Genomic DNA, 18,649 nt, shown 5'->3' with positions numbered 1-18,649 from the left:
GAATCTGGGGACACTTTTTTGGGGGGAAGCTGAGTAGCAACAGGGAGTCAGTAGTGGGGATGGTGAGCCAAAAGACCCTGGGCTCAAGCACACATGCATATTGTATAAAGGTGCAACGCCCTTCTTTGGCACACTGTGAAACATAAATGTGCAGTTTTTAAAAAACTGGGCAAGGGATTGCCGCTGGCCTATGACTCCCAAGGCTTTCCTGATCTCCTACCCCTTTCCCCCTTTGTTTTGACAGATCAGGGGAGGCTTGGGAGTCACAGGCAGGCGGCTGTTGCCCAGTTTTTTAAAAACTCTGAGCATTTATGTTTCGCAGGGTGCGAAAGAAGGGCTTTGCACCTTGCCTGGCAGAGAAACCATGTGCCTTGCACCCCTCCTGGGCAATGGACACCTGCCCGCGACTCCTAGGCCTCCCCCAATCTTTCTAAACAAAGGGGGCAGGAGATCTGTCCCGCCGGACATCCTGGGTTCACCTTTGGCAGTGGCGACGGCAGCAAGCAGCTCCTGAAGCCAGCCAGAGCCAACTGCGCTACCAGGCTGGCTCCGGGCTGCTGAGGCTGCCGCTGCCATGTTTCCCGGGGACAGATTTGCAAATCTGGGGACATTCCGGGGACGGAATTTGTCCGGGGACAGATTTGCAAATCCAAGGACTGTCTCCGGGAACTGGGGACGTCTGGCAACCCTACCTTAATGTCCTGATCCCCTGGCCTACCTAGCAGACAGACAGTGTGCCGAGACAAAAGTTCCAAGTCCAGAAGCCAATCCACACAAGCCAAGTCCAAAAATAAGGAAACGCAGTCCGGGGTCAGTCCAGGTAAGCCAAGATAGGAGTTCAGCAGTCAGGGTACGGTCCAGAGTCAGTCTCAAAGCAGAAACCCATGAAGGTCCAAGGAGAATCCCAGGTGAGGTCCCTCAACATGGGCAGTTGGCCAGAGCTCAGCTCTGATGCCTTACACTAGGACTGCCATACATCTGGGTTTTCCCATCTGGGAGTCGGGCTGTCAAAATGGTGTCTGGGCAGATTTTTGCCGAATCAGCAAAATGTCTGGGGAAACCCGGACTTGTGGCAACTTGGCCATTATTATTTTTTAAGAAAAATGCTATAAAAATCCAAAAGAAGCCCAAAGACTTATGTTTTTGGGGGGAGATGTTCAACAACTTTGACCCCCACAAAGGTCAACCAGAGAAAAATGGCAGATGAAGTTAATGGACTATGCTGAAATGGCTAAAATGACCGGAAGAGTCAGAAATCAGGAAGACCAAATTTTAATAAGGAATGGGGAAAATATATAACTTATCTTCAGACCATTGTAAACAGCTAAACTCGTTAGTAGGATTGGAATATCACTTGCAGTTTAAGGTTGAATTCTGGACATAATGGAAGAGGCAAAGGATTTGGAGCATCATAAAAGATGCGGGAGGAAATGTTTAATAACAGGACCCACAAAGGGGAGGGTGGAAGTCCAGGAGATTCCTTGGAATCTTGTTTTTATGATTTATGTTTGATATAGCAACTTGAGGCAAGTTGAAAAACCAAATAAATTGTTAAAAAAAAAGGTTAAAAAGGTCAACAACCTCATCCGGATTTTCACTTTTGGGAATATGGCAACCCTATACTGTGTCTGCTGATTGCAGCATCTGGGCTTGATGTGGCCTGGAACCCTCACCTGCTCTCAGCTTCACCCAGCTGATGAATCACATGCCTCCTTGCTCACCTGGCCAGCTAGTGATCTAGGCTGCAGGCCCTCTGCTTCCTCGAATGCCCCATCCACTGTTCCCTACGTCTTAGCAGTGGCGTAGTGTGGGGGGTGCAGGGGGGGCCGGCCGCACCGGGCGCAACATCTGGGGGTTAGGGCAAATCCACGGGTTAGGGTGCGCAAATTACTTGCCTTGCCCCGGGTGCTGACAACCCACGCTACGCCACTGCGTCTTAGGACCTGCCATGTTCATGGTCAAGGGAGCCTCTCTGGCTCTGGCGAGGGGTCCCACTCCTTGTCTTCCTGTGCCCTAGCCCCTGTCCCCTCATCATCCTCTTTCACCCCGTGAGTACTATCTCCACCAACCTCTCCTTCCCCCTCCCCAGATTGTTCCTGCGTGACACACTCTCAGCTCCCCCCCCCCTCCGCCGGGATCCTCTTCCTCCTCCCTGAAGTCATGACACTTAACAGTTTCCAAGATTCTTTTAGGACTGTGTGTGTTTCCCATGCACTTTAAATAATGGTTTGTACACAGCCGTATAATCGTAGGAATGTGTAGCTCAGATTTTGAGAATATACACATTCTCATGTTTTGGGCAATACCGTTTCTTCAAGCACGCCAGATAGCCACAGTTAGCTCATATTGAAAGTATTAATCTAAGAGTTGTACATTGTTTCTAATTCCTACGCATTCTTTTCCGAGTAAAAGAAAGATTCCTGGGACTCACTGCGTGGTGTAGGATGGTAACTCTGCCTGCTAGATAAAAGGCACATACCATATTACTGCCCCTTCCTTTCCCCATTAATTTTCTTGCCATTAAAAGGTTTACAGTCATTGAATATTCATTTTGGTGGGGTTCTAAAAACATTTTTAAAAATGATCTGTGGAGTCCTTCGCCAGATCAAGAACTCAAATGCACTATTCTCCTACTTCCCAGGATCCTTAAAAAGGCAAAATGCCAGTTTAAAACGTTAATGCGACTCAGTTTAGACCTGTTTTTCCCCACAACTTAAACCAGCCCAGTAAACACACGTCTTTGTGTAGATGTCAGCCAATATTGTTAAGGCCTGCATGTTTTAGTCTAAAGCTATTGCGTCTAAACACTAAAAGGATCCCTGGCAGAGGGTTTTGTTGTTAATTTATGGTTTGAGACAGCTCTTCGTGGAAAGCAGCCTACTGGGTTTGCTGCACTTTAAGAAGCATTCTTATTATTTGGTATTAGTGTTAAATTGCCCATTTTCATCTTCGCTAGCACTCCTCAATAGGCAGACATAATTTTAGGCTTCATGATTTCCACAGGCAATTCTACTAGGATGGAAATTTTAAAATTTCTGTATGGAAATGAAATTCCAAACCTGAGGGATTGTGAGATTCTTCACTCAGATATTCCTTTTGCCTCTTTGCGTGGACAGGCAAAGTCCCCAGATCCTGAGCCCCCCCCCGTCATGTGGAATAACGACTCAAGACAACGTGCTATGGGATTAAATTGGCCACAACTTTATTAAATTTCAAATGTGGGTAGACCTTGGCTCAGGCATTGGGCGTTCTCCCTCCCCAGTCCCCAGCCGGGGACCTAGGGAGCTTCAGGGTTATCCAGTGTGGGGGGGGGATGGGCCGGCTCTGGAGAACATATGTTCAAGCAGAGATAGCCGCCCCCATTACGCCGCCGCCGCAGGGGAGAGCAATGACGATCTTTCGGCGTACGGTCAAAGCCTCCCTTCAGAAAAACCTTTAACGGGGAACCCTGGTATCGCCGTTGCAAAGAGGAAGATGTACAAAAGGATTCCGCCCAAGGCCTGATACCGCCAAAGTTGTGACGTTTTGCTACGGGAAAGGCGAAACCTGCCAATGCAGGGAAATTCCTTTCTGGCCCTTTAACAGCGACCTTAACGTAGCAGCGCCCGCATACCTGTGAAGAAAAGTTAACCTGCAAAATAAGACATTAACTGAGGGTGGGTAGGGTGGGAGAAGCTCTGGAGCCAAGTGAGGATTCCCAGGTAAGATCCTCTCTCTATTGTGTGGGCAGGTAATCCCTCCCCTACCTGGCCTGATCTCCTTGGCAACGCTTCCCCCAGGTGGGATTGGACAGCTGACTGGGGTAGGCGGAGACCTCCAGGTATCCCACCTGAGGGAAGGCAAAGCCAAGCCTATGCTGATGGAGCCGCTCCAGATCCAGGGGCTGTGCGCATCCACACAAAGGTCGCCCCCCGTTTTATGCGGGGAGTGGTCATTCCTGTGTTACTCACATTCACAAGTGGCGTACAAGCGAGGTTCAAACATGCTTTTTAGTGTGGATTTAAAGAGTAAAAATGTCAGGCGAACATTCACAAGGCTCTGCTTAAAGGTGTGTAAAGTTATCCCTAAGAGAGAGACCTGCTGATATAGAATCCATAAAAAGACATCCGTAGAATAATTGTGGAATAATACTTTGTTTCTTACAATAAAGGTAAAGGGACCCCTGACCATTAGGTCCAGTCACGGACGACTCTGGGGTTGTGCGCTCATCTCGCTCTGTAGGCCAAGGGAGCCGGCGTTTGTCCGCAGACAGCTTCCAGGTCATGTGGCCAGCATGACTAAGCCGCTTCTGGCGAACCAGAGCAGCGCACAGAAACACCGTTTACCTTCCTGCCGGAGCGGTACCTATTTATCTACTTGCACTGGATGTGCTTTCGAACTGCTAGGTTGGCAGGAGCAGGGACCGAGCAACGGGAGCTCACCCCGTCGCGGGGATTCGAACCGCCGACCTTCCGATCAGCAAGCCCTAGGCTCTGTGGTTTAGAACACAGCGCCACCCGCGTCCCTTACTTCTTACAATAAGCATTTTTAAAATAACAATTGCAGGGTCCCCAAATTCCAAGACCATGATGATGATGATGCATGCTCTCGGCCAAACCTCATAGTGTTGAGAGGCTCATAAATGCAAGCGTTGTGCTCAAAAGTAGAAGCAGAGCCCGACTCTCTGTAGAAACGGAAAACCTCTGTCGTTACATCCATTATAATATGCCTGCCTTTGTCTGAGTGGGACTCCAGCCCAGCTGTTTTGCATTGGCTGTAGAAGGAGAAACATAGAGTGCAGGATAGGACAAGGGCTCAGGAGCAGGGGTACTTTGAGGGTATTTCCAAGGAGGTGATGAAGCGTTAGCTGCCTGAAGGCGAAATAGGAGAGATTCTGACCCAAAATTAGGAGGTATTTTAATATGACCGGGCAGTGTAATTATGGGAACTGCATACAGTCTACCATAATATAATTGGTGTGCATACTGTTCCTGATATTGCCTGTTATTTCAGTGCTTAATATGCCTAGCATGTCTAGTTCCCTCCCGCTTTTTCAGCTGCACATCATCAGCTTTCCCCATCAGCAGCGCAATTTGTGTCCAACTGCACCCTAAAAAAAATCCCTGAGAGGTGTGTTAAAGCATTCACAACTGTGTAGAATACAATAATATTCAGACATTACACTATGCCACATCCCATCATCGTCATCATGGCTAATTAACATTTTTAGACCCCTTTCAAGTGTTCAGGGAAGTTTTTTATGTTTAATGCTGTATTGTGTTTTTGATATCCGATTGGGAGCCGCCCAGAGTGGCTGGGGAGGCTCAGCCAGATGGGTGGGGTAATAATAATAATAATAATAATAATAATAATAATTTTTATTTATACCCCGCCCTCCCTGGCCAGAGCCAGGCTCAGGGTGGCTAACACCAGTAAAATTACAGTAAAAACATAATAGGAAAAGGAAAAAAACCCAATTTAAAAAACAGGTTAAAATGCAATTTAAAATGCAGCCTCATTTTAAAAGTAGCCCATAGATCAAAACCATAAGGGGAAGGAAACAAAAGGGTCAGACTGAGTCCAAACCAAACAGTTCTGTCTTGCAGGCCCTGTGGAAAGATGTCAAGTCCCGCAGGGCCCTAGTCTCTTGTGACAGAGCGTTCCACCAGGTCGGGGCCAGTACTGAAAAGGCCCTGGCCCTAGTTGAGACCAATCTAACCACCCTGCGACCTGGGACCTCCAAAATGTTGTCATTTGTGGACCTTAAGGTCCTCTGTGGGGCATACCAGGAGAGGCGGTCCCGTAGGTACGTGGATACAATAATATATTATTATTATTATTATTATTTATCAAACAAACCACTTCATATGCATTATTTAGTTGGAATGCTTACAATAACCCCCCAAAATGAGTCTTATTCAGCATTTTGCAAATGGATGGCGGGGACCTCAGGCGGAAAGAAAGTTGCCAGCTGCTGAGTTCATGGCAAAAGCAAGATTTGAATCAGGGACTTCTTGGTTTGTAGTTCAGACCCTTAAGCTAAACTAAAAAGTGGGTATTTCTGCTCTGTGTGTTTTATGTTCAAAATGATAGAATCATAGAATTGTACAGTTGGAAGGGACTGTGAGGGTCACCTAGTCCAGCCCTCTGTAATGCAGGAGTATTTTTGCCCAGCATGAGGCTCAAACCCACAAGCCTGAAATTAAGAGTCTCCTTCTCTACTGACCGAAGCAATTCAGTGGTTTAAAATGGTAGATTCCTTTTCATGCATTAGAACATTCTTTGCATTGTTGCAATGCATTAACATGCTGAACAAATAGGCACATTGTTTTGTAAACGATCACCAGATGTGCTTAATAATATCTACTTTTCAATAGGCATTGAGCCTGCATCTACACCGTTCTTGCTAAAGATAGGAAGAGATGGAAATAGACAAGCACTGGGAGAGCATGTATTCTCACATCCCAAAATCCTTTGGAACAAACTATGGCAGCTTGAGAAAGTAAGGTAGGCAAGCCCTGTGTGCTTGACTGGCCTAGCTCAGGAACGACAAGATGCTAGTTTCGGAAGCAGATTCTGTGTATACGAAGCTTTTATTAGACATAAATAGAAGCCCAATCCAAAAATCATCTGTTGTACTTAAATCCATTGAAATAAATGGGACAGGTTTAGCGTGGCTTAAATAGGTTCATTCGGCTGATCGCTGAAGAATTGATGCTTTTGAATTATGGTGCTGGAGGAGACTCTTGAGAGTCCCATGGACTGCAAGAAGATCAAACCTATCCATTCTTAAAGAAATCAGCCCTGAGTGCTCACTGGAAGGACAGATCCTGAAGCTGAGGCTCCAATACTTTGGCCACCTCGTGAGAAGAGAAGACTCCCTGGAAAAGACCCTGATGTTGGGAAAGATGGAGGGCACAGGGAGAAGGGGACGACAGAGGACAAGATGGTTGGACAGTGTTCTCGAAGCTACCAGCATGAGTTTGACCAAACTGCGGGAGGCAGTGAAAGACAGGAGTGCCTGGTGTGCTCTGGTCCATGGGGTCACGAAGAGTCGGACACGACTAAACGACTAAACAACCAATAGGTTCATTAATCTCAACAAGACTTCAGTGCAAATTTTTACTGAATTCACTAACTTTTACTGAATTTAGGTCAGTGTTTGCTCACCCAGGTTGGTTTATGAGAACAAAAAATCAAAATGGAAGCATCCTTTCCAAAGGTCAATTAAGAAGACAGCAGCAGCAAATACAAACAAACAAACCAACAAACCAACAAACCAAGGCAGTTAACATATGCCAGGGCTATACCATTTCTTACTCATATAATTGAATAATCCTCCATACAAAATAATTCCCTTCACATAGAAAGGTTCTAGCCTAGCTTACTAGGGGCGCAATTTTTAATATTTTTATTTCAATAGAAGAGCATTTCACTATGGACTCAGCTATACAGCTGCAAATAAAAGCTGTGCTGTAAAGTGCAATATACAAATGTTGCACTAGATGGCGACAGTGAGCTATGCCAAATTCAATGTATTTTTCAAAACGTTTCCCCAGCGTTTTTTATATGTGTGTAGATTCCACCTATGTGAGTGCTCAATTGTTGACTAAAGTGGTAAAGGTTGTTTGACCCACCAGGTCAGCCATGTTGAGATGGTGTTGCCTGGAATAGTATTCTATTAAAGCCTTAATCCAGCTGCCTGGTTCTAGATTTAGATCTTCTGGGAGCTCCCCATAACACAAAACAAAATTAATGGGAATATTATTCAATATATTGACAATCATTTATTTATGCATTTATTAAAATTATTGTACAGTATGTATGTTTTTATGTACTTATTAAGATTTTATACATCCTTTCAAGCTGACTTAAAAGAAACATTAAACTGCATTTTGTAAGAAACCACAGCAAACAATATTAACATATAAAAATGTGTCAAAAACAGGGCAGTTGTCGTCCAGGATGGGGAATCCAACTGGAGCAGACTTTGTGTTTTTTGCCTATATTTCTCTCTCCTCTACAATACTTCCCAGAGGACTGCTGTTGCAGGGAGGCGGGTAGTCAAATTGGAGCAGGCTCTGAGGTGGTCTTTGTCTGTATCCATTTCTCTTCTCACAGGATAGTTGGAGGTAAAACGAGCGTGTGGTAGATATGTTTGCTATATTGATGTCATATCAAAGTTGACTTTTCCGTGGCTTTGAAAGTGCTCATGTGAAAATGCTCTATTGTATACCCAAGTCACAACTAGGGATGGAATTTCTCGATTTCTCATTTTTCCAGTCTTAAATTCTGCTCTCCACATTTCTGCATCAACTTGAGTTTTTATAATTATTTTTAAATCCTCATGAAAATTCTCCAGCATTTTTGTGTGAATTTCTCCTAATAAACACATTTTTAATGCAGTTCTGGCTATGTACACATGGTTGCTAGTAATTTCTCCTAATATAATTCAGTTTTGGATGTTATTTTCACTAATATAGTTATTCTGAAGCACACTTGCCCCTAACATGTTTTTTGGTAAACACTGGTTGAAGGACTGCATCACAAAATTCAGATAAGTGCGAATTTTGAAGGCTGGTTATGTTCCATTTGTCATATTTTTTTAACCAAGTGTGAAAGAATTGGCTTTAAATTCTCCCCACACCTAGTCATGACTTGTCATGTTCTGGTTCAACCCATTTTCCCCAAGCTGTTTTCAAGACACAGCGTGTTGCAACACTCGTTCAACATCTCGGAATCTACTGAAAAATGTCAGCTAAAGCAGACTTCAAAACAGGCTTTTGCATTACTGAATTGAAATGCAATTCTGTGCCCTTTATCTGTTCCATTAGAAACACATGAATACACATAGGCCAGTAACTGTAAATCTGACTGGGAAGATCTCTTAGAAAATGCATTTTTTCTTCTCACATCTTATTCTTTCTCTTGCCCAGGTTTGCTGCGCACCCGGTATACCTGCTGAATGATGACAACCTGCCATCCTTGCAAGGTACAATTATTACAGCATCGACCCAGCCTAACATTTTCAGAATCTAATCTCCTTAGAGCCCAGCAGGCAGTTCCCTTTGTAGGCTGAGCTGTGGCAAGCTGCTGGGCAGCAAAGGTGATTTAAATCACACAATCAAAGGAAAACATAATCCGCCCCATATGTTGGGGCTGCAATCCATGCAGACAGGAACGTGGGGAGAGAAGGCCTGAATCAGCAGTAGGGAAGACTGAAACCTATCCAAAACAGATTGTCTTAAGAACTGAGGAGAACGTCAAAGACTGCAGATGAAGGGAGACTGTGGAGAAAAGGGGGTGGGTGGGTGAAGGTGTAGAATTTCGTAGACCAGCGGTTGTACCGTGAGAAAGGGAGACACAATGAGAGGGATGCAATCTGGAGCATTTTGCTTTCAATATGTTCTGACAGTTGTAAAGTTTCTCAGAAAGGAAGACAAGGGATTTTGAAGTTGCACCGGGTGCTGTGCAAAATGTGACATCCCTTTTTTCCTCTATACAGTTTGCCCCCGCCCCATAAGAACAGATGTTTTGGTTCAATATTTCAGGCTTTTGGTTTGTGCGATCGCAGAGGGTGAACTGCAAGTGCCCAACTTCTTCTTGTTGTTGTTTAGTTGTTTAATCGTTTAGTCCGACTCTTCGGGACCCCATGGACCAGCGCACGCCAGGCACTTCTGTCTTCCACTGCCTCCCGCAGTTTGGTCAAACTCATGCTGGTAGCTTCGAGAACACTGTCCAACCATCTCGTCCTCTGCCGTCCCCTTCTCCGTGTGCCCTCCATCTCTCCCAACATCAGGGTCTTTTCCAGGGAGTCTTCTCTTCTCATGAGGTGGCCAAAGTATTGGAGCCTCAGCTTCAGGATCTGTCCTTCCAGTGAGCACTCAGGGCTGATTTCCTTCAGAATGGATAGGTTTCAGTCCATGGGACTCTCAAGAGTATCCTCCAGCACCATAATTCAAAAGCATTAATTCTTCGGCAATCAGCCTTCTTTATGGTCCAGCTCTCACTTCCATACATCACTACTGGGAAAACCATAGCTTTAACTATATGGACCTTTGTCAGCAAGGTGATGTCTCTGCTTTTTAAGATGCTGTCTAGGTTTGTCATTGCTTTTCTCCCAAGAAGCAGGCGTCTTTTAATATTGTGACTGCTGTCAGCATCTGCAGTGATCATGGAGCCCAAAAAAGTAAAATCTCTCACTGCCTCCATTTCTTCCCCTTCTATTTGCCAGGAGATGATGGGACCAGTGGCCATGATCTTAGTTTTTTTGATGTTGAGCTTCAGAGAATATTTTGTGCTCTCCTCTTTCACCCTCATTAAAAGGTTCTTTAATTCCTCCTCACTTTCTGCCATCAAAGTGCCCAACTAGGAAGGCACTAATGTGAGCAATTTTCTCGTAATTGTCTCATGCGGAGCTAATTTGTCGTGTCCCAGATCTTCCTTGCTCTTGCCTCTGTGCACCCAACAAACTAGTTCAGCGTGCCCACAATTCTAGACGCAGCTACTCAAGAGTAAGCCTAATCAGAGGTGTAGAGAAAGAGCGGTTTGACCCAAAAGTCATGAAATTAACCCAGTAATGTGAGGAGAAATGGGTTCAATCATTTGCCTCCTCCTTGTATGAGTATAGAATGATGATCTAAATCCCATTATGTATATAGTACATTAACTGATTTACCCCATGAAAAATAATACAGTGGTACCTCGGGTTACATACACTTCAGATTACATATGCTTCAGGTTACAGACTCCGCTAACCCAGAAATAGTGCTTCAGGTTAAGAATTTTGCTTCAGGATGAGAACAGAAATCATGCTCCGGCGGCGCGGCAGCAGCAGGAGACCCCATTAGCTAAAGTGGTGCTTCAGGTTAAGAACAGTTTCAGGTTAAGAACAGACCTCCGGAATGAATTAAGTACTTAACCCGAGGTACCACTGTACATACATTATCCTGTATATAAGACATCATTATCTCTTCCCACTCCACGCACAGATAAAATGTTCTGCTGAATCATTTCACCAAGTTATCAGCATGTTTACTTGAAACTGAAGCAAATCCCATCGAACTCAGTGGGGATTACCTCTGATCTAACATGTATAGATTTGACGGGTGGCATAGACCCCACACCTAACATCATGAAATCAGGTGTAAATAATCACCATAATTTTATTATTCATATGACTGTGTTGCCCCAGCCACTCTGGGTGGCTCCCAACAAAATATTAAAAACATAATTAAACGTAGTTAAACGATTAAAATTAGTTTTTTCCTTTTACTGATTTGGAGACGCGTCTAATAGTTTCTGCGTAAAATGGACACACAATCAACAAAGAACACCAGTTTCCCAGTTGGTAGTATTATATGCTTTATTTTTTCATTTACACTTTCCTCTCTTTTTTTACTATTTGATGCGCACTTGTCATCATTAATAAACCCTCTGTTTCCTGCACAAACAATCTGCAGCATGGTATCTATTTTCCTTCCTGCAAAATTCTGAAATATCTATTTCATTGGTCTATTTAGTACAGTATAGTCTATGCTGATTGACAAACTTCAAGGTCTCAAGCAGAAGTCTCCTTCGCAGGCTGTTGCTTGAGACCCATTTAACTGGAGATGCTGAGAACCAAAATTGGGACAGCCATCAGTCTCTGGCTGTTTGAGCATCCAGCATGATGAGCGGCTAAAGAAATAACTGATCCTATACAATAGTTGGTATTTCCCAATACTTGAGACAATGGCCACTTGTAGTTAGCTTTACATTTTTTATTGGTTTCCACATTTATCACATAGAAAGAAAAAAAGAAAAGAAAAAATATTACAAAACACACAAGGAGAAAAAAAAGAAACACACAAAACAGAATTCTTACTTCAAATCTCTAATTCTCGTTACATTGATAACTGACTTCCTCAAATCCCCTCTAACTGAATTTCATTATAACCCTGTATAGCAGTCCTCCAAATTCATATTTCTAATAATATTCACTCCTTTCGTTTACTATCCTCATCTCTTTTATTAATATTCAAATCCTTAATATTTACTACCACCTATTCTTATTCTACCCCTAAGCCTATTTGTTACTTCCAAGAATTTTCTAATTATCTTATATCACAACATTTAGCTAAATATTCTTTAAATTTCTTCCAATCCTCTTGTGTCTCCTCTTCCTTCTGGTCCCGGATTCTTCCAGTCAGGTTGGTCAGCTCCCAAAAGTCCAACATCTTCATCTGCCAATCTTCTATTGCTGGTATTTCTTGCGATTTCCAATTTTTGGCTATAGCTTTACATTTTGAAGGGTCACGTTAACGGAACAGCAGTGGAGTTTTTTTTTTTTTTTAAAAAAAAGTGTGTTAAACTGCCTGATCTTTGCATTTAAAATAACCATCAACCGAGAGAGCTGTAGTAGAATTGATCAAGGATGAATGATAACCCAAATTGGTCTCATGGATCTTGCATTGCTCGTGGATAATTCCGTTGTATACATCTCACTCTAGATCTGAAGATTACAGATGTCTTTGGTTCCATTGACCTCCTTTTACCATAAATATTCTATAAACAGTTGTTCCTTTACATTGGAAACGGGAACCCTGTCCTGACTCCCATTCTGCCCCAGCAAAGTTCGTTGGTAGCGATGGAGACTGCCGTAATGAAACTAGCATGATAGTGTATTTGTGCTATAGACGGCACATCTGCTATCATTTTAAGAAGGATTTTCTGCTTGTCTTCTCAGTTACACCAGGATAGGGGTAGGGAGTAAATGTTGTCCTACTTAAACAAGAACCTAGATATAACTCACATGGTGGAACATTCCATTGCCAGAGTGGTAAATCTTCAAGGTATACTTCATCTAAAGTTACTTTCTCCTTGGTGCCCTCCTTGAGAAGACATCCTAAAAGTAAGTTAATCTGATGTGGAGAATTTGGAGAATGAACCAGAAGAGTAGTGACAGGGAGCGAGCCACATTTTAAAGAAATGAGTAAAACATATTCTGGTTCCAGGCTTTTTTTGGGGAAGTTTTGTTCTGCTGCAACCAAAGTGATGGAAAGAAGGGTTGGGGATGGGAGATACAGTAGATGATCACGAGGAACAGTATATTTTGTGGAGAGGGTAGTGAGAACAGCAGGGAGCAAATCGTCGTAGTGGTACCTTGGTTCTCAAACGCTTTGGTACTCAAACAACTTGGGACACAAACACTGCAAATCCGGTTTGCTAACTTTTTTCAAAAGCTGAACATGCTTTGAGTGTTACGCTTCTGACTTGAGTGCCACACTTCCGATTTGAGTGTTACGCTGAGGTCTGTCTGCTTTTGCTATTTATTTTGCGTTTTTGTTTTTGCGGCTCTTTTTGTATCGTTTTTGTGACTGTGTGGAACCCAGTTCAGTTACTGGTTGATTGATTGTGTGACTGCAGTACATTGTTTATTGCTTTCTTTATGGATCAATGGTCACGTTAGGTAGTAAAATTCATGTTAAATTGCTGTTTTAGGGTTTGTTTTTAAAAGTCTGGAACGGATTAATCCATTTTGCATTACTTTCTATGGGAAAGCGCGCCTTGGTCTTGGAACGCTTGGGTTTTGGAACGGACTTCCGGAACAGTTTGAAAACCAAGGTACCGATGTAATTGCATTGGAGGACCAACTCTCTGCCCATGTGCAGAGAGGTAAGAGAAATGTCAAGTATGTTGTCAGGAGTTTCTCCCCTACAGCTTCAAGAGATAGAAATTTGTTCTTCAAAAACACAGAAGGAATATTGATGTGCCCAGCATGTTTATGATGAAGCTACCAGAAAGCTGGACTCTTCACTCTGCTAAACAGTCACGGCCATCAGCATTTGAAAAATCCCAATTTTTAAAAGAGGAATATCAGTTATTTAAATAAATTAATGAAAAGTGTGTGTGTACTGTTGTAAATAAAATATGCCCTTTTCCCTTATGGGGTATCCAAGAGCCCATATAGAGTCCTTACATAGGTTCCCTATTGGTAGGAGAAAATAACAGAGGCCAACCAGAGAATATTGAGAAGCAAAGCAGCTAGTAAGCTTGATCTTTATTGATCTGTTGCAACATGGTGCTCCCCTCACTCGCAGGAAAGGAGGAGCACCCACAAAAATGCTGTGCAAGGGCTTATAAAGAGTTTTGAAATTCCCATCCTCTAGATCAAGACCACCCCCAGAAACATTACACATACATCACAGAAGGGGTGTAACCTAAGACCACCCCTCAGATACATCCCACCTACATCACAGAAATTTAAATGTTGTTTTTCTCCTGTCACAGTTTATCTCCTGTCTGGCAAGTTACTTGATTGGATTTCCCGGGGAGCCTGGCCATTCTTTTGTAGTGGTAAAATACTTATTTCCTGGGCCAGGTCACAGGCTCACACCTTATTCATATCTTAAATGTGTCCTTAAGACAGGATTTGTGAGGAAAGAGACAATGGGGAGACTTTTCCAGTTTGACCTTGCAGAGAAAACATTTGGTCAGTTTAGGAATCAAAATGGTTCCAGGTTGGTCTTCCTGTGTTGATCTATGTATGTGCAGTTATGAATATTACCATATATCTAAGACCATAAAATTCCTATCACAGTACACACACACACACACACACACACACACACACTGGAAAAGGGAACTCTTGCAAAAGTTGCATTTTTCTTCTAACAATGAAATCCTGTACAGTGGTACCTCAGTTTACAAACTTAATCCGTTCCGGAAGTCTGTTCTTAAACCAAAGCTGTTCTTAAACTGAGGCGCGCTTTTCCTAATGAGGCCTCCCGCTGCCGGTGCCCTTCCACCGTTCGGCTTCTGTTCTTAGACCGAGGTAAAGTTCGCTAACCAGGACGCTACTTCCGGTTTTGCAGAGTTCTTATACCAAATAGTTCGTAAACAGGGCTGTTCTTAAACCGAGGTACCACTGTATATAAAATGCCCCAAACTCTGGGTGCTTCCAGTTGTAGGGTGCTCCTTCCAGCTGCAATCCATTGAAATGAATGGGGTTTGGGCAGGAGCACAGAAAATGTTATTTTCCAGAGTGGGTTTCTCAGCTTGTAAATTTGCTGGCTCCTGTTCCAAAGCTGCTTTGTTCGAGTTTGGAGTAGTTGATTTTTTGCCTCACGCACTTCATTTGGGAAAGCTTCAAAGCTTCAGAGTCAGGCACTGATTTATATAGTTGGGTGTATTCTAGAATTATTTGTCAATAGCAGGAAAGACATCCTGCAACCATTTAGCCTCAGGGAGATGTTCTTTTATATCTGCTGATGGCTAATGCGAACATAACGGCATAGAGTTGCATGTGGACTGCAATGTTTTGGATATATTGTTGCTCTCTGGTTTTTATTAAGAATTTTCTAACAACTACTTATTTTGGGCTAATATCTTCTCTGAAAATCAGGAAAGATTACTTTTTGGAAAGAAGACAGTGGTTTGGCAAGGGAAGGTATACCTGATGCCAAAGGCTTGCCGAAATGCAATATTATTGCCAATTAGTGTAGTCTGAGTACCACAACTGTTTGCGTTTTATGAGAAAATGAACCAAGAATGAAACTGATTATGACTGCAAACTCATGCACACTTACTCGTGAGCAAGCACCATTGGTTTGTTTCCCCTAAATTTTAGAACGGGACCCAACATGTGGAAATATGGGTTACCGAGAGGTTTCAACAAAGTTATTCATACAATGGTTGCCTGCAAACCTCAGGAAGCTATTCTGAAAGAACTGGTTGTATTAGTCAAACCTGAGTACTTCTGCTTTCTAAATAATTGGTCTCCATTTTGATTAGACCCAGATTTAGTCTTTCACATTATCTGCTGAGCATTTTCCCAAGAGAGTTTTAACCTGGGACCTTCAGCATGAAAAGCATGAGTTGTACCACAATTTCAACCTCAAATTGTATTATTGTCACAGGGGAGGGTTTTCCTCAACCTCTCTTTTCCAGAAGTTCAGAGTTGTTACATTCAATTTTCCTGAGCGAACGCTAAATCCCTCACAGAAAACCACTTTTGTCTGTTAAAGTATTCTATGCAGTAACCCAAAGAGCTACTTCTAACTTGCCTTACTAAGGTTACTAAACAGGGTCCCCAAACATATCAGCTTTACAGATAGTCATGATAGCCGCTATCATGGCAGCTACACTCCCCTTCCACCTGGATGTGACAAACATTCAGGTAAAGACAATCCTGTTTTCCTTTCCCCAATCTAGAATAATGCAATATAGGAAGTGTTTCCCTCACTCTGAGTTGGCTACATTTGCCCTTAAAGACAGGCAAGCCAGAAAATCACATCTCATTGGCTTTTTGGAGTTGTGATGTCATTCCATTCACAGTGTGATCCCTGATTGGCTGGGATCCCATTGTGATAAGGAAGATACTCCACTAGGCAACAAAAAATAGTATCAAAGCAACTTCCCGGAGAAGTGGCAACCAGCAGGTAAAGAAAGATAAAAAGCTCCCCCCCCCCCCCAGAATAGGTAGGTGAAATAATAGTTTGGTTCCTCCCACAGCCCACTTTCCATGTTGGGGAACACTTGGTGCAATGCTTCATAGAGAAATAAAAGTACCTGCCCGCTGAAATGGGAGCCTCTGGTACTCCAGCACCATCTTCTGGCCATAGAGGAGGCTGCAGATTTTTAAAGAAGGTTTGACCCAGAACCAGGAAGGAAGAGGAGAGGCTGACCTCATCCAGGGCCGTCTTTAGCATATGCGGCGCTGAGGTGGAAAAAACTGCCCAGAGCCCCCCTTTTTTGGGGGGGGGGAGGCCAAAGTTGTTGAACTTTTTTTAGGGGGGCAGCTCAGAGTTGTTGAGCACCTATTTGGTGTTTCGCAACTTTCTGACTAATTGCAGGACCTTAGCCAGACCTAGCAGAGTACATGCAGAATCCACGGAAGCAATTGGCGACTTGGCTGCTGACAGGATAGACGAAGCAGGAACCAGGAACTTGTAGTTAGGTGTTTATTATATACAGTGGACTATTTACAGGAACAGAACACGGATCTTTTGCTAGCTCTGACACAACTCACAACTCCTACACTGACACAGAACAACTGAACTACTGAACTCTGAACACTGAACTAACACATTCCAGTTAGTAGGCCATTAAGTATCACTCCCTTGAGAGAGCTTGACCAATCAGGGAGTTGTGTCCATGTCTCTGTTATCACCAGGCAGACTTACTCCTTCAAATTGCCTTCTGGCTGTCTGCCAAACCTTAATTGACTCTGTGTGAGTAGCTGCATGTACACAGTTTCCCAACAGGCCACACAATTCTCTCCCATGCCTCTGTGGGTGGAGGGAAGAGAGCAATCCCCACAGAGGCTTGGGAGGGAAGCTGTGCGCCTCATGTGAGCAGCATGCATGCGCTGGGCGAGCCTCTTAATGGCCCGCCAACTCAGTCACGCAGAAGGGCGGAGATGGCCGGCTGCCTCAGCGCCCACAGCAGAAAAGCCTGCAGCACTCCAACGGGCTCTGCTCCACTCGGCAGCAGCTGTTGGCTGGCCTGGGTCTTCAATCCCCAGACTCCAAATCTTGGCCCTGGACTCTCGTCCTGGCACCCCTGAGAGCCCAGTGCCCAGGTGCCCCGCACCCCTAGTGCCTATGGTTAAGCTGGCCCTAACCTCATCTCCTCCAATATGAAGATAAAATATATAGGCCTCCATTGATTTCCATGGCCACCACTTTCATGTGCTGCTTGTCAGCATGGAAGGCTTCTAATAACTGGATGCTGGACTAGACAGACCATTAGGCTCAAGTTACATCTTATACCAAGTAATCTCTGTGGTTTTCCCACTGCACTTTTTTAAAAAAGCTTTTTTTAATTACTTTTTTATTCAAATTTAAAACAAAACATATTATCCAAAAACATATCATCCTTATTTCCCCCCATTTTTCCTCCCTCCCCCCACAGAACCCACCCACCCCCACCCCCGACTTCCCTCAGTTCCAGTCTTTGATTTCTCTAAAAATGCTGTTTTCTGCATGTTACACAGTTGTATAGATCCTCAAAACTATTTAGCTGATAAATATCAATAAAAAGTTTGTGAATGTTTATTCAAAACCAGCCAAGGAGTCCAGTTTGCTTTGTTGCGTCTTCAAATACTTTGTAAAGGGTTCCCATTCATCTTTAAAGCTTCAATCAGCCTGGATTAGTTACAAAATGGTTAGAAGAATGGTGGCTAGAGAAAGGCAAAATCCTTTTCCTCCAAGGTGCTTTCAACTCAAGATTACCCTGCCAAAGATGTTTTTTGGCCCACAGGGGAAAGTTAAAGGATCCTCAGATAGTTTATCAAACTCAGCTTGGCAATAAGGTAACGAGCTACAGAACAACCAGGCGCTACAGGATTAAGCAGCCCTTTAAAAAAATGCACGGTGCGGACAATGTTTCTCTCCCTCTCTCATACTGAGCCTCTTGGACTTGCCGATCGAAAGGTCGGCGGTTCGAATCCCCACAATGGGGTGAGCTCCTGTTGCTCTGTCCCAGCTCCTGCCAACCTAGCAGTTTGAAAGCACACCAGTGCAAGTAGATAAATAGCTACTGCTGCGGCGGGAAGGTAAACGGCGTTTCCGTGCGCTCTGGCTTCCGTCACGGTGTCCCTTAAGTCCTGACGGAGGGCATCTGGTTGGCAACCGTGAGAACAGAGTGCAGGACTCAGCGGGCCTTTGGCCAGATCCAGTAGGCTCAT

General features: G+C 43.8%; 1 protein-coding gene across 1 annotated transcript in view; it reads left to right on the top strand.

Moving 5' to 3' along the window:
• The window catches only part of FBXL7 (F-box and leucine rich repeat protein 7), a 210,583-nt gene that overhangs the window by 11,121 nt on the left and 180,813 nt on the right, over window positions 1-18,649 (top strand). Inside the window, exon 2 of the mRNA XM_053397133.1 lies at window positions 8,916-8,971. The gene's annotated coding sequence lies outside the window, so the exon portion shown is untranslated. The remainder of the gene's footprint in view (window positions 1-8,915; window positions 8,972-18,649) is intronic.

This window comes from Podarcis raffonei, chromosome 7 (assembly GCF_027172205.1).
Source record: "Podarcis raffonei isolate rPodRaf1 chromosome 7, rPodRaf1.pri, whole genome shotgun sequence".
Classification (NCBI taxonomy): domain Eukaryota; kingdom Metazoa; phylum Chordata; class Lepidosauria; order Squamata; family Lacertidae; genus Podarcis; species Podarcis raffonei.
This window is presented reverse-complemented; position numbering and strand designations above follow the sequence as displayed.